Source organism: Coturnix japonica, chromosome 17, assembly GCF_054131305.1.
Source record: "Coturnix japonica strain WE chromosome 17, WE-NBRP24, whole genome shotgun sequence".
Lineage (NCBI taxonomy): Eukaryota > Metazoa > Chordata > Aves > Galliformes > Phasianidae > Coturnix > Coturnix japonica.
In genome coordinates this window covers 4,196,855-4,202,854 of record NC_140679.1, presented here as the reverse complement: position 1 = coordinate 4,202,854, position 6,000 = coordinate 4,196,855, and positions in this window count along the sequence as shown.

Genomic DNA, 6,000 nt, shown 5'->3' with positions numbered 1-6,000 from the left:
TGAGGACGGGCATTTTGTAGATGCGTGGTATGAGAGGCCAATATTCTGTTAGTAATGCTTTCCTCCCAAGGTTTGAAGGCAGCACCTTTTCCAGCCTCATTTCAAATACTGCATCACATTTAAATCCCAGCTTTCCTAACACAGATGCAATGTTAGGAAGCCATGTGAGGAAAGACAGGGATGGCTTTAAGTCTCTAAATAAGAAGAAAGAGAATCATCATCAAGGAGGCTGACTGACTGAAAAAGAATGTGCTTTTCCAGGCCATTTCTGAAGGTACAGCTGAGGGCTAACCCATAACAGTTACTTTACTTGTTGAATAACATTTTTATGTATGTGTTTTATGTTTTGCTTTTTGTCACTTTGCCTCATGTTTAATTGCTCTGTTCCAAAGTTTTGCTGAAGGGAACTGAGGAATGATTTGAATGGCAGTAAATGTGGATATCACAGATCCAAAACATGGCCAGAACTCAACATTGTAAAAGCTGCGATTTGACCCTCGCTCAACAAATACTTTGTACATTTAAACAGGCAAAAAAAGAACCAGCTTTAAACTGAGATGAAACCACAGATCAGAGATGAACATTTCATTAAATACTGGACAAAGCAGTAGAAACTCTTGCTCTCTTCTTGTTTGCAGATCATGAGAGTTCAGAAAAGCCCATGGAATTATATCTGATTTATAATCTGATTTATAAGCAGCACTGCATTGAGACAAGATGGGGATGAAAGGACAGAGCACAGCTCTGGTGAAAAGGGCTGGGCATCACCTTGGGGTGATCATTGTGACTCCATGTTGGGAGTGGCCGAAGCCCCCATCACAAACACGTGCCATCACAATGACACCCCATCAGAACCCCCAGGGTGTTCAGAAGGATTTCACTTGCCGAGTGGCACAGCGAAAACTGCTTTGTCGCAGAAATGTCTGCAAGGACAAACTTCAATTGGACTGAGCAAAGACGCTCCCACCCTGCAAGAGGTGGTCAAGGATCGGCTCGTGATGCTGCTCACTCCCATGTCCGTCTTTAGCAATTGAAAATCTCCTGTACCTTGCTGTCTTTCAAGCGCAAGGTGATAACAACTGACTCTTCTCCTTTGCCTTTTGCAGCCTCTCGTCAACTGGAACCCAGACTTCGGAGGAGAGAGCTCTCGGCTCCTCGAGCAGCGCAGGCCGAGATCTGCCCGGAGAAGGAGAGCCGAGACGGGCCCCTGCTGCTGCTCCTGCTGCTGCTGCTGCTCCTGCTCCCGCAGGGGCTGCCTGCAGGCAGCGGGTCCGGCAGCCGGCACCCAGGCGGCTGCAGCCAGGGGACCCCGGCCTCCCAAGCGCCGAAGGAGAAACCGCAGCCGACGCCGAGCTCGAGCCTCTTACAGCCGGCTAATGCGTGCTGCAGCAGCTTGGGGAATGAACCAGCCTCTGGACCCGTCCCTGCTGCCACCAAACAGCGGCTGGAGCCCTGGAGACATTTCTACTTCCTTGTCGTTCACCGCTTCATCTTACATGGGAGACAGCTTGCCACGCAACCCAGCACTGCAGGAACTTCCCTGGCGCCCAAGAGAGCAAGAGCAGCGTGCTCCTGAGGCCGGCCTGCTTTTCCACTCCTTATCGCTCACGGTGAACATACAGCATGAAGTCACGGTGATGCCAGAGGAGTGGAAGCCTTGGGAGGACCCGCAGCGCCCACCTTTCACCAGCTCTGTCTGGGTAGAGGAAGGCTGCTGGCTGCGCACCGATGAAGATGACAGTGATGAAGATGACGAGTGAGCGCCCTGCAGTGGGGTCATGTCGGCGCCCGCATAGTGGCCCGAGGTGGTAGTGGATAGACCGATAGTTATAAGGACAGGTTGTTTCAATAATAAATCGTTTCAGTTGTCACTTCAGTTTGGTCATTCACTCCTTTCCTTGAGGGCGAGATCTCAGATGCGATTTTAATTTTGTCAGTGAAAACGTGCAAGGCTTTGGCTTGGTTGAACGAGGTGTACTCCCGCAGGGAACTCATCCCGATACTTCCATCACCCGCCCCTCATCCCTCCCCGCTCGGCCCTGGCTCCGCCCGGCTCCCCGGGCCGCGGCTGCGCGGAGGGCGGTGTGAGCGGGGAGCGCGTCCCGTGCCGAGCCGACAGCCGCCCCACGGTCGTGCCGCCATGCTGCCCAACACTGGGTAAGGCGACCTGGGCTTTCCTCCTTCCTTCGGCGGGGCCGCGAGCTCCGAGCCACAGGAGCTGCCGGGGCAGAGCTGGGGCCGGGGCCGGGGCCGGGGCCGGGGCCGGGGCCGGGCGGAGGGACAGACGCGTGCTCCGCAGCCCCTTGAGGGCGATGGGACGCGGGGTGGAGGCCGCGGCCGGGCACGGTGGCCCCGGAGTGGCTGGGTCGGACCTGGAGTCCCGCTCGGTGCTGTTTGCTCACGGGCCGAGCTGTGTGCACGTCCGGAGGGCAAAGTGCGGCTGTGGGTGTGCTGTGGAATCTGAATTGAGTGACTGCTGCGGTGTTATTTCTGCGCTGCTAATGAACGGGGACATACGTTGACCTTATTCGTTCCCGTGTGTTGCAAGCAGTAGTCATGAGATCCTGTACGAGTGCAGAAAGCGCCCACAGTGCAGCCTGTGGGCTGCCCTGGTTGCGGCCGTGCCTGCTGCAAAAGGAGCCCACCTGCATGATTCTAACTCCCTGAACCTGTCCAGTTAACATTTCTCTTACCCCTTAGGCTGTTCAACCATCCAGACTATTATGTATTTACTTGGATACAAAAGTATTTTGAGAGATGGTAATGAAAGCCTTGCTAATGTGAATGGTGTCAGCTGTTATCACTTTGGCCTCAAATCCTTTCATTCTATCACAGAAGTCAATCAGGTTCACCAGGCTTGATTTTACCTACTGAGATTGATGATGCATTGGAACATGCTGCCCAGGGAAGTGGTGAAGTCACCATCCCTGGTGATGTTCAGGAAGGGTTTAGATGTGGCACTGAAGGACATGGTTTAGTGGCCATAGTGGGGATGGGTTGAAGGTTGGACTATATTGTCTTTTCCAACCTTCCAAGTTCTAAGATTACCTCTCATCTATGGCTAGTTTCTCATGTCCTGGTAAACCATGTTCCTAAGCAAGGCACTACCAGTGTCTGCTATCACTGAATCACCCATGCCACTCAGCAACGCCTTTCCCTTGTTCATGCTCTTCCTACCCACATTATAGCAGATAAACAAGTTGCCACTGGCTTCCCTTGCAAGTCTCAGCTGCAGGTGAACTTTGGTTCTCCTCACACTGTACTTATATGCTCATGCAATATTCCCAGTTCCTTTTTATCTCACTGGTGCTTCCACTCTGCGTGACACCTTTGTACACAGGGGCTCAGTCACAAGTCGTTTGCACAGCTGTGTCAGCCTGCTGGTTGGTTGGACAGACTTGTGGGGATTTATTGGGTTAAATGCAGTTACTTGCAAACTGAGTTTTACTGTGAAAGCCTTAAGGAAAATCATGGTCATTTTTGAAAATCTGATTTTTGGCTCTTGTCTTTGGCACCCTGCATTGGGATTGTGATCCTGGACTTTGCCTTTACAGCGTGTTGAGCTACTGGTCCTCTGTGTTCAGAGGGCCAAAAGAATTAAATTACAGAGAGCTGCACTGAGTATCAAAACGTTAGTATTGGTTGGTTTTGTTGTTTTTAGAAGTCACTCCTTTTCTGCTTTTGGAGAATGCAGCAGTTCTGTTGTGGGCAGCCTTGGATTATTGTACAAAAAGTCTTCAGTGGTGGTGAAAGGCTTATATTTCCAAGAAGGTTCTGCAGGTAAGAGTTAAGAGTTTTTCATAGGATTTCTTAATACTACACCATGTTTTCTATTCCCAATAGAGATAGGAAGGCAAAATCTTTTTTTCTCTATGCTTCCACATTTGATTTGATAGCAATAAAGCTCATTGCTGTCTTTTTAAATAGAAATTATCTTTGAGGAGTGAAGGAGGCCCCAATTGCGTCTTTGGGCTAGAACATATGTTGCTCATCTTAAACCTGTGGATTATCTTTTAAACTTCAACACTTGGAACATGGTTAAACTCCTCTTGCAGGTCCATGTTCCTTCTCTGCAACATCCCCTTCTCAGAGTATACAAAAAGGATTTACAACGTGCTTTTTTCCTTTTTTTTTCCCTCCCCAATTCAATACTCATGTAAAAGGGTCAGTTTGTATCTGAAGGGGGTGGTAGGAGCTGGGAGAGTTTCTGTACTCTAGGAAGATGATGCTTTGACCCCAGAAAGTTGATTTTTCCGTGACTTACATCCTTCAAAAGTAAAATTCTATGTGTAGACTAAATATGTATCCTACTAAATATGGGATTTTTGTGTGCTTTTTGTAGCCTACACAATTTGTAAATATGGCATGTCCATGTGTGTCTTGGGAATGGCAGAAGAATTTAAAGGAGAAGTTGCTGTCAATGCTTTATGGCCTAAAACAGGTGATTATTTTGAATTGTTGTGTTTTGTCCTATACAGGTGGTCTTATTTAGGACTGATTCAGAACACCGAGCACTTCTGTGTATTTTTTTGTGATCAAAGATGTTGTGTGGGTATTGGCTTTCTTTCCTAGTTCTCACTGTTGCCTTCCTGTTTTCACTTAAACTTGCCTTCAGCCTGAGCACATTCTGCTTTTTCTCCTGTCTTGTCACTCCTCCTTTCAACATGACTCAAACTTTGGTTTGCACACCATCCCTGAGTAGTATTGGACATTTATGTCAATATTTAGAATCCCCAGCTAGTTAGATTGCCAGGAAATAGATGAAGCTGACAAGATATGTACCTCTGTAGATGTAAAAAAAAAAAAAAGTTTTGGCTGAGTGGGAAATCAATTGCTTCTTCACACAACCATCCAACACTTCTTGCAAGTCACAGCACACTGAAGGGCCGCATAGCAGAAAAATAACTTGGTGTGCCCATCTTATACTAGCTCCAGTTTATTGTCCATGGGTCAGTGAGGACCAGGGCTGCTGTTGAAGGTTTGGTAGCTGCTGAACAAAGAGACCAGTGTCTTGAAAGCATTAGAAGCAGCAAGTGAGCTTTCAAAATTTGTATGTATCAGTGTTTCCTTGATGAAAACTGTTCATGTTCTGAAGTATAAAAGTTTGTAATGTTCAGTCTAGGAAGAAAAATGTTGTTTTGAAAGGTTTATCTGCCAAAACAAAAGTTAACTACTTTAGAGAGTGAGAGAGGTGACTTCTGTAGAATCTACATTACAATTACAAAGTTTTTAATTTAAAGAACATCATATATATGTGATCAGCTTCAATGCTGGAGATTAACACTGTGCTAGTATGGTTCTATTGGTTCATCCAGCTCCTTGAAACAAGAAAATATGCTGATAGTGAGATGTTATGAGCTCTCGATTTAACTAAAAGTGAAAGAGGTAGCCTGCCAAAAGGATGTAAGAGTGTGAATGAGTAGTAGAGGTACTGCAGGGTCAAAGTGGAAGATGCTGTATGTATGAATTAATGGAAAACCAGCAGCACTTTGTATGAAATAGATGGAAGGATGTGCAGATTGCAGGACAGTAGATGGTTTTTCATATCAGTCTTTGCCCATAGTTTTGCTATATTTAGAACAATAATAATTGGCTGTAATGTGAAAGTAGAGGAGCATAAGCCAGGAAAAGTTTGAGTTTGTGCTATTGGGTTTCTCATCTTTAACTTAGAGTCACTTTGTTATCTCACAAGTTATTGTGGGGCTAAAATTGAGATTTTCAGTATGGTAATGGCTGCAGAAAATGTTAATTGCTGATGCACATTCACTTTGAGAAAGATAGTTGTCCTGTTAGTTTTTCATGTCCTGAATAAAGCCAGAGGAAGTCTTTGTGTGGAAAGTATTGATAGAAGCATTGAATAATATGAATATTACAAGGAGTTCTTCCCTTTATTCCTCTTTTGGTTCCTTTAATACTTTTCAAGTAAGGGAATCTTTACGCTTTGAGGATTGTTTGCTGGTTGACCATTCTTCGCTGGTTGATGGTATTTCACAGTTTAGT